The sequence below is a fragment of the Rhamphochromis sp. 'chilingali' genome (genome assembly GCF_963969265.1).
Source record: "Rhamphochromis sp. 'chilingali' genome assembly, chromosome: 5".
In the NCBI taxonomy this organism is placed as follows: Eukaryota; Metazoa; Chordata; class Actinopteri; order Cichliformes; family Cichlidae; genus Rhamphochromis; species Rhamphochromis sp. 'chilingali'.
The window spans coordinates 23,013,612-23,023,814 of NC_137932.1; the positions used below are offsets into that span (position 1 = coordinate 23,013,612).

Consider the following 10,203-nt stretch of genomic DNA (forward strand, 5'->3'; position numbering starts at 1 on the left):
GGGAAGTTGTTATGCCCAGCTAGTTTGCTACAAGTGCTCAGTGGAGGTGAAACTTTTGCCCACGCATGCCTGTAAGTTTTCATTACATACTATAACCTTAACTATCTGATTTGTGATGCATGTGTAATGTGCATATACTGAGTTACTATTTCAGCTGTGTGGTCATTACTCATTTGTAAAGCTACTTGTGTGCTAGCGACTGTATATTAGCATGTGTTTGCTAACTTGCTATGATCAATAATGCTAGTTAACTGAAGGTGATGTTTATGTTTAATTTAGGCAACCTTAAGATTTATGTTTTTTGCTGGTTGTCATGAAAACTAAGTTTCAATTAGTACATTATGTATGTTCAGTGAATGAGAAGGTAATTATCTGTTTTGTGTTTATTTAGTTTTACAAAAAGAAAAGAGAAAGGAGAGTAATGAAAATGGATAAAGGATACCATGTATAAGAAGCCTCAGTAACATGGCCTGTAAACTGGAGATGCAGATCGAAGTAAAGAAGAATCTCAGTTCAAAGCATTCTCTTCTTCTCATTCTGTTCACTGTCTGTCAAACTGGATAAGCTAAATCACGCCCACATCTAGTGAGGACAGAACAGATTAGCTCAACATATCATGGCGGACACTAAGTACTGAGACAATGACTAACATACGAACTTGACAGAGAAGGGAAGGAAAAAGAACAAAAGACTAAACCAAATAACCTCAAAACAGACTTGAGACTCAAGCTACTTGAACAAATGTTACCCAAGTACAAACAAACTAAGAACCACACGGAGCATTAAATACTACAGAGAATTCAAAAGTAAGTAAACCTGTATTCATAAAATTCAGCGCTTTCAATAACTTCATCTGTTACGACTAAACTATTCTGTGTGGTTTTAAGATGTCATTTGCATTTATACACTTTGAGGAATATCCTGCAGAGAGGTTGTAATGGGGGCAGAAGCAAAAAGAGAAGTCAGGTTCATGATGTTATAGATCTACAGCAACATAGATTTTATCTAAACATAACCAGAATCTTCCATTTGATTGTTGAGGGGGCTTTTGTTGAGAAAAGAACAGAAAACTATATTTAAAGTATTTTAATGTGTTTTTTATTTTCTTTCCAGGCTGGTGCTGGTGGAGGTTCATCATTGTGGCTGTGGGTGTAGCAACACTCATAACAGCTGCTGTGGTCATCCACATTTGGACAAGATCGGCAGGTGAGAACATTCACATTTAAATGGGAAGATTTGATAAACCTGGATATTCTCTGTGAAAGCTAAGTTTGTTTCCTTCTCTTGTCTTTTTAAGGGAATAAAAGTTCAGCCGTATCAAAATGAGGTGAGTTTTTGTTGCATTGAGCTAAACAAACTCAGAATGTGTTTTCTGTCTTTTTATCTCTGAAAAATGTTTACAGCTCTAATATTTGTAAATCACATTTTCAGTGGAAAACCAAAATGCATCTGCATGTTTAAATTTCCATATAGGAAAGATAATATAAAAAAAGAGCAAACTGAAGCTTCAGGTTCAGTTTTCATGTTGAATTCTTCTATTTATTCAATGCTCATGTTCATTATAGTTTAAATAAATCACATTTTGTGCCTAATGGTGTTAATGTAATGTCATGGATGTCTTTACAGTTTATCACTTTTAGTTTGTGCTACATTGATGCCCAAAGATCACAAAAGCTATATCATGTTGAAATCTAATGTCCAGAGAGTGAATGAGTTTGTCATCATGCTGTATGTCACAGGTATGTAATGATGAAAATTTCGACAGTGAAATATGGAAGTAGAAGATCTGATGGACACTGACTGATCCTTCTGCGTCTGTCAGACTTCAGTAATGTGATGGAAAATGTTAAGATTCTGTGCTTCTCTTTGTTATACAGGCCTAACTGAAATGAACGATGCATCTCAGTGTGTTTGTCTCCATATTATTTCGTAATACAAGACATACAGGGAGTGCAGAATTATTAGGCAAATGAGTATTTTGTCCACATCATCCTCTTCATGCATGTTGTCTTACTCCAAGCTGTATAGGCTCGAAAGCCTACTACCAATTAAGCATATTAGGTGATGTGCATCTCTGTAATGAGAAGGGGTGTGGTCTAATGACATCAACACCCTATATCAGGTGTGCATAATTATTAGGCAACGTCCTTTCCTTTGGCAAAATGGGTCAAAAGAAGGACTTGACAGGCTCAGAAAAGTCAAAAATAGTGAGATATCTTGCAGAGGGATGCAGCAGTCTCAAACTTGCAAAGCTTCTGAAGCGTGATCATCGAACAATCAAGCGTTTCATTCAAAATAGTCAACAGGGTCGCAAGAAGCGTGTGGAAAAACCAAGGCGCAAAATAACTGCCCATGAACTGAGAAAAGTCAAGCGTGCAGCTGCCAAGATGCCACTTGCCACCAGTTTGGCCATATTTCAGAGCTGCAACATCACTGGAGTGCCCAAAAGCACAAGGTGTGCAATACTCAGACATGGCCAAGGTAAGAAAGGCTGAAAGACGACCACCACTGAACAAGACACACAAGCTGAAACATCAAGACTGGGCCAAGAAATATCTCAAGACTGGTTTTTCTAAGGTTTTATGGACTGATGAAATGAGAGTGAGTCTTGATGGGCCAGATGGATGGGCCCGTGGCTGGATTGGTAAAGGGCAGAGAGCTCCAGTCCGACTCAGACGCCAGCAAGGTGGAGGTGGAGTACTGGTTTGGGCTGGTATCATCAAAGATGAGCTTGTGGGGCCTTTTCGGGTTGAGGATGGAGTCAAGCTCAACTCCCAGTCCTACTGCCAGTTTCTGGAAGATACCTTCTTCAAGCAGTGGTACAGGAAGAAGTCTGCATCCTTCAAGAAAAACATGATTTTCATGCAGGACAATGCTCCATCACACGCGTCCAAGTACTCCACGGCGTGGCTGGCAAGAAAGGGTATAAAAGAAGAAAAACTAATGACATGGCCTCCTTGTTCACCTGATCTGAACCCCATTGAGAACCTGTGGTCCATCATCAAATGTGAGATTTACAAGGAGGGAAAACAGTACACCTCTCTGAACAGTGTCTGGGAGGCTGTGGTTGCTGCTGCACGCAATGTTGATGGTGAACAGAACAAAACACTGACAGAATCCATGGATGGCAGGCTTTTGAGTGTCCTAGCAAAGAAAGGTGGCTATATTGGTCGCTGATTTGTTTTTGTTTTTGAATGTCAGAAATGTATATTTGTGAATGTGGAGATGTTATATTGGTTTCACTGGTAAAAATAAATAATTGAAATGAGTATATATTTGTTTTTTGTTAAGTTGCCTAATAATTATGCACAGTAATAGTCACCTGCACACACAGATATCCCCCTAAAATAGCTAAAACTAAAAACAAACTAAAAACTACTTCCAAAAACATTCAGCTTTGATGTCTGTGAAGGTTCTCAGTCATCCAGGTCATCGTAGTCAAAGGAGCTTGCAAAGAAAAGCGTCTGAACTTCTTTAAGTTGCTTGAAGACGTTTCACCTCTCATCCGAGAAGCTTCTTCAGTTCTAAGGTCAAATGGTGGAGAGTCCCAGATATAAACCTAGTGGGAGTAACCCCCCACAGAGGGACAAAAGGACCCCCTGATGATCCTCTAATCGCCTGAGCCAAGGTGTGAAACTGGGTGTGGGTCCCAATCAGCCAGAGTTTCGGGTGTGTTCATTGTGAAACCTGGCCCCACCTTATCATGCGAATTCCTGAGGTCAGATGGCCCAGGATGTGAGTGGGCGTTAAGGCGTCTGGAAAGGGATCTCAAAACTGGATTATAGATGGCAGAGAGTTGGTGTCGTAAACCACCGCCTCTGTTCAAAGATGGTCGCTCACAGTGGACATAGATGGCTTCTTTCACTCCTCTTTCAAACCATCTGTCCTCTCTGTCCAAAATGTGAACATTGGCATCCTCAAAACAGTGTCCTTTATCCTTAAGATGCAGATGGACTGCTGAGTCTTGTCCTGTGGAGGTGGCTCTTCTGTGTTGTGCCATGCGCTTGTGAAGTGGCTGTTTGGTCTCTCCAATGTAGAGGTCTGAGCATTCCTCGCTGCACTGTACAGCATACACCACATTGTTAAGTTTGTGTTTTGGCGTTTTGTCTTTCGGGTGAACCAGATTCTGTCTGAGCGTGTTGCTGGGTCTGAAATACGCCGGGATGTCATGCTTGGAGAAAACTCTCCTGAGTTTCTCTGATACACCGGCTACATGGGGGATGACAATGTTGTTCGTCTGTCCTTCTTATCCTCCCTCGCTGGTGTCTGGTCTTCTTTTCTGTGCCTCTTTGCTGACTTTAAGAACGCCCATTTAGGATAGCCACATGTTTTGAGTGCTTCCTTTACATATGTGTGTTCCTTCTTTTTTCCTTCAGGCTTAGAGGGAACATGTTCTGCCCGGTGGTGTAGGGTCCTAATTACTCCAAGTTTGTGTTCCAAAGGGTGATGGGAGTCAAACAGGAGGTACTGGTCCGTGTGTGTGGGCTTCCGGTAAACTTCGATGTTGAGTTTGCCATTCTCTTCAATGTGCACGGCGCAGTCCAGGAAAGGCAAACAGTTGTCCTTTGTGTCTTCCCTGGTGAACTTGATGTTTTTATCCACAGCGTTAATGTGAGCAGTGAAGGATTCCACTTCTTGTGTCTTGATTTTGACCCAGGTGTCGTCCACATATCTGTACCAGTGGCTGGGTACTCTTCCTTTGAAAGAGCCAAGAGCCTTCCTTTCCACTTCCTCCATGTAAAGGTTGGCTACAATAGGTGACACGGGGGAGCCCATGGCACAGCCATGTTTTTGTCTGTAAAAGCCTTTGTTGTACTTGAAATATGTAGTGGTGAGGCAGAGGTCTAACAGTGTGCAGATCTGATCGGGTGTGAAGTTGGTCCTGTCCTCCAAGGAGCTGTCTTCTTGTAGTCGTTTTCTGACAGTCTCCACGGCCTCCGTGGTGGGTATGCAAGTGAAGAGAGAGACTACATCAAAGGACACCATGGTTTCATCTGGATCCAGGGTAAGTTTCTCTCCACCATTTGACCTTAGAACTGAAGAAGCTTCTCGGATGAGAGGTGAAACGTCTTCAAGCAACTTAAAGAAGTCCAGACGCTTTTCTTTGCAAGCTCCTTTGATTCAGCTTTGATATTAATGAGTTTTTTGGGTTCATTGAGAACATGGTTGTTGTTCAATAATAAAATTATTCCTCAAAACTACAACTTGCCTAATAATTCTGCACTCCCTGTACTCAGCTACATGTAATGTTCTGACTGTATTCTGTGACTGTGGCAGGTAGATAAGGTGTTTCTATAAATGATTCGATTCTTGTTTTTATTCTTAATCTAAAGAAATACAGACTGCTGCTGTACTCTGTGTTGTTGTTTGTCTTTGCAACGGCAAATAAAAAACCTCAGAAAATCTGTTTGTGAAGACTGATTTATTTCAAATTAACAGAACAAACTTGTGTCAGTGATTTCTGGGTTTGACTGGGGTCGACAAAGCAGCGACCAATCATTCTGGAAGGCAGCCTTTCCAGCCGCACAAGATGGGATTTCGAGATTACGTGCACCAGACTGAAGTAACTGGACATTTATAACCTTGGGAAAAACGTACAACACAACACGATATAGTAACTTAAATTAATAAGTGTTAATAGTAATAATAGTAATAAAATTATGAATAAGTGTATGTGTATTGCACACTGTTATTATTGCACATTAATTATTGTTGCACTTTGTTATAATTATAAATATTGTTATTGTATTCATGTGCACACATTGACCTATGCCGCCCTGAACGAGCAGCAAGGATGAAGCCAAAGTGAACCACAAGACCCCCATGAGTGTGAAATAACCATATAGGAAAATGCCTCCTCCCCCACCCCCCGACACACACACACTTATTGTTGAAGGCGTTATTTGAAGTTGATGTACAGCTAGTGCTTTAACATTTCCACATCCCTTTACCACTACTTCTTTTTCAAGTACACATCAAGCTCTGACAGTTCATTTTTGTTCCTCAACACTAACCTGAGTGTTTCAAAATGGTGGGAAACCAGTTCAGTCACACACTCAGCGTGCTATAGTGATGGGTCGTTCGCGAACGAAATGGCTCTTAGAGTCTGATCTTTGACGTGAACGACGCGAGCCGGCTCCTTATCGCGAGCCATCACGTCTTTTTTTTTCATATTTTAATTTATATTTCATTGTGTTGTGGTTTGCAGTGTTTTGTGTTGTTTCACTTTAAATTTGTAAAACGAAAAAGCTGAAAATTTAAATAGTTAAAAGTTGAAATGTGAATAGTTGATTTTTGTATTATATGTTTTATTTATTACATTTTATGTGGAGTGAATAAATAAAAGTATAATTACGGTGGCCCCTAGAGACAAAGCACATACAAACTTCAAATCACGTACAAACTCTGAAGCACAGACAAACCCTCAAGCACGTACAAACTTCAAAACACGTAAAAACACGTACAAACTCCGAAGCACGTAAAAACTCAGAAGCATATAAAAACTCAAAACACGTACAAAAGACAACAGAAGTGCTCCAGGATGCTGGGCGCAGTGTTGAGCTTTTGTTACCTAGTGGCTACACAAGCCAGGAAGTACCAACGACCGGATTTGGTGTGTGGTAGTAACAGGTAAATGAACTTTTTTTTTTAATTATTTGAATATATATGAATGCTTGTGTATAAATACACAAACAACACACATATGCTTTCAATTGTGTCATTTAAGTGATCTAGTAGCTCTGCTTTGGAAGTTCAGTTCATGCTAGAAATGTGTTTTGGAGTTTGTACGTGTTTTGTCTCTAGGGGCCACCGCATATATTTATATATAAACATATATAAATAAAACCACTTTTTTTACATTAGTAATTCCTTTTGTGCATAATTTTATATTATTGTTAATAATAAATTAATTAAAGCAACAAAACAACCTGAAGAGCCGGTTCGGAGCCGAAAGAGCCGGCTCTTTTTAGTGAGCTGAACCGAAAGAGCCAGATCTCTAAAAAGAGCCGGAAATCCCATCACTAGTGTGCTAATCCTTTATGGCTCAGATATGTGGTAAACATTAGAGGGTTAAACCTCCAGAGCTGCTGTATTCTCACCAAACACTTCCCACTGACAAAAAGTATGTCAGTGGTGCTGACCACCCTTCAAACCTGGGCGATGAGATTATTATTTGATAATCTCATCGCCCAGCTGAGGAACAGTTTCATCAAGAGTCTCTCAGAGGACATACAGTGTAATACCTATATTGAATTTGCTGATTTTTTTTGCCTCCATGTTTATTAAAAAGACAAAACATAAACATTTTCAAACTGACTGAAACTAAATTGAAAAAGAATCGGGGTTAATACTTCCCATTCTGCGCCAGGCTTTTCATTGACCCATCGGTCAAAAGTGTGTCGGCCAACTAGACAAATGCTCTGTATGGCAGTTTACAAGTCCAGCCCTGTCCGATGCTTTGTATTGCACTTATGTATGGCTTGGATACTGCTCAGCCATGGAAACCCAGAATATGAAGATCTCTACACACTGTTCTTGACCTAATCTGAAGGCTACATGAAATTTGTAAGTAAGTAGCCATTGACTCTACCTCTGTGCCTCAGTGCGCTGATCCAATGTGTGGCTGAGTTGCTGTCATTCTCAATTACGTCACTTGTTACACTTGTGGCCATGGAAGTGATCAGAATACCAATAATACAAGGTCTTGAATGATTAGACCCCATCGTACCTTAATGACCTTATAATACCATATGACCACATTACAGCACTTTGCTCTCAGACTGCGGGCTTACTTGTGATTCCAAGAGTATTAAAAAGGAGAATGTGAGGCAGAGATTTAGCTTTCAGGGCCCTCTTCTGTGAAACCAGCTCACAGTTTGGATTCAGGACACAGATACCCTCTCTACGTATAAGATTAGGCTTAAAACTTTCCATTTTGATAATGCATATAGTTAGGGCTGAATCAAGTGACCCTGAATCCTCCCTTAGTATGCTTGTTCATAGGAGGTCATATGATTGTTGAGATTTCTCTGCTTCTTGTAGACCAAGTTAGCTAAACAACCTGAAATTTCTTCAGAACCCAGATCACCCATCACACTGAACTCATCTTTATTTTTTCTGATTTTTTGAAATCATCACGAGTACATCAATTATGTGCCTTTGATGCTCCACACACACCTCTACTTATAGGACATTGGTGGCTCAAAGAACAAAATCCCATTAAACTGGTAGCTTAATAAGTGTTTGGGCTGGAGTCTCTTCTGTAATGAACACTAACCTGAGGGGAGCTATGGAAACTCAGTCATGGCAACTAGTATCCTCTTGCAGAGGAAAAAAAAGAAAGTATTTTCCAAACCAAAGCAAAGGATGGCTTCCGAGCCTGTGTTGGATCTTGTGCATAAATGTGTGCATTCACTCCACTCTGCCTGCCTAGTGTTTTATTAAAATAAACAAACTTCTACTCTGTTTTTGGACATTGTGTGCTAACACTCTTATAACTTTCATTAGCATCATATTATCAGTTTTACTTTTGTTGATTGTAGACTTTCCCTCCTGTTGAACAGCTTCTTTTAAGCTGTGCTGTATATTAGTCTGAAATCAGAAATCCACTCAGATTCATCTGTAAAAGAGCTCTGCTGCTGTTGTGCCCACATTCTCACCAAAACACTTCCCCTTCAGTTCTCAGGAAAAAAAAGAGCAGTAAGTATTTACACAACTGCATGTATCATCTTCTCCTTTTTTAAGGCATCAAACACATCACAAATGACTCATTTTAAATTTGCAGGGTTTTTGACAGTCTGGTGTGACCTTTGACCTTTAATTTTCTTTGGTTCATGTAGTTATTAGAAACAACAGAATGCTGTGAATTAGAATTTTCAGGGAAAGGACTCTGAACGTTTTAACAGTTACAGTGAGGTGGTGAGATGATAACCACAGGAAGTCAGCACAGCCTCTACATGAAGCTCTGTTTCAGAGACTGTGACTGTCATTTTTGTGAAAAGCAGGAAGGAGAAAGACAGACAATGACGACTCAGTTCAAATGGATTAAATTCTTTTCATCAGTTTTACTAATGCTTCAAGTAACAGGTAAGAATACAAATACATTTATAAATGAAATTAGAAAAGTCAAGTTTACACAGTTGATTTGATTTTATCTTCACAGCAGCAGCAGTTGAGTTTATTATCAGGGATGAAGGTGAGGTCACTTTGTCATGTGAAAATGTGACAGATGATCAAGATAAATGTGACAGAACTACCTGGCTCTTCAGTAAATCAAACACAGCGACAATAACACTGTTTGAACACGGGGAGATTCACCAAGAGGCCAAAAATAAATCAGACAGACTGAGTGTTACAGCAAAATGTTCTCTGGTTATAAAGAAGCTCACAGCTGAGGATGTTGGTCAGTACACCTGCAGAAGGTTCAACAAATCAGGACAAAAAGAAGGTTCAGACTCTGTAGCTGAGCTGTCTGTTGTTAACCGTGAGTATTTCATCATAATGTTTTCAGATTGTTTGAACATCAAACTGAAACATTACAATAACTATAATTACAGTGATGATTACTGTAAATGTTATTCTTGTTCTCTTTTCTTTAACAGTAACTGAACATAAGGATGATGACACAGTGACATTAAACTGCTCTGTGTCCACATATAAAAAATGTAAATACACTGTGAAGTGGCTCTATGGTAACAAAGACCTGAGGATGTCACAGTCTGCCTGCTCAGCCAGTGTGATCTTTACAAGATTTGATCACATTTACACATCCAAGAGTTCTGAGATGTTGAAGTGCCAAGTGACACATGGTGGAGACGTGCAGGAATTTATCTTCAGGATTCTATCATTTGATCAAGAAACACATGAGAATGCAAGTCAGTTCATACAATAACTTTATCTGTTATAAAAAGTAAACTATTTTGTGTGTTTTAAGGTTTCATTTACTTTTTTTTACTTTGAGAGTGTCTTCAGAAGATAAAATAGCAGGGAGTTGAGGTGCATGGTTGTGACAACAAATTCTTTGTTGAGCAGGCAGGGATATTGAATCCCTGAAATCAGGCTGTGTTACTTATGCGCTACTACTTCTTTGTACTCCTCGCTAGACCCCACCAGCCCTTCCTCACGTGGCACCACCACACAAAATATGACTCTCTTTATCACTTCTGAGGGGTTGAAGGCTGCTGGTCTATTATTTGCTCACAT

At 39.9% G+C, this 10,203-nt stretch overlaps 1 long non-coding RNA gene across 1 annotated transcript; it reads left to right on the forward strand.

The window, feature by feature from the left end:
• Nucleotides 1-3,487, forward strand: LOC308397507. Its single transcript, XR_013971792.1, has 4 exons — nt 1-71; nt 1,114-1,206; nt 1,298-1,327; nt 1,740-3,487. It is a non-coding gene; the product is annotated as an uncharacterized lncRNA (long non-coding RNA).
• The last annotated feature ends 6,716 nt before the right edge of the window (nt 3,488-10,203 follow it).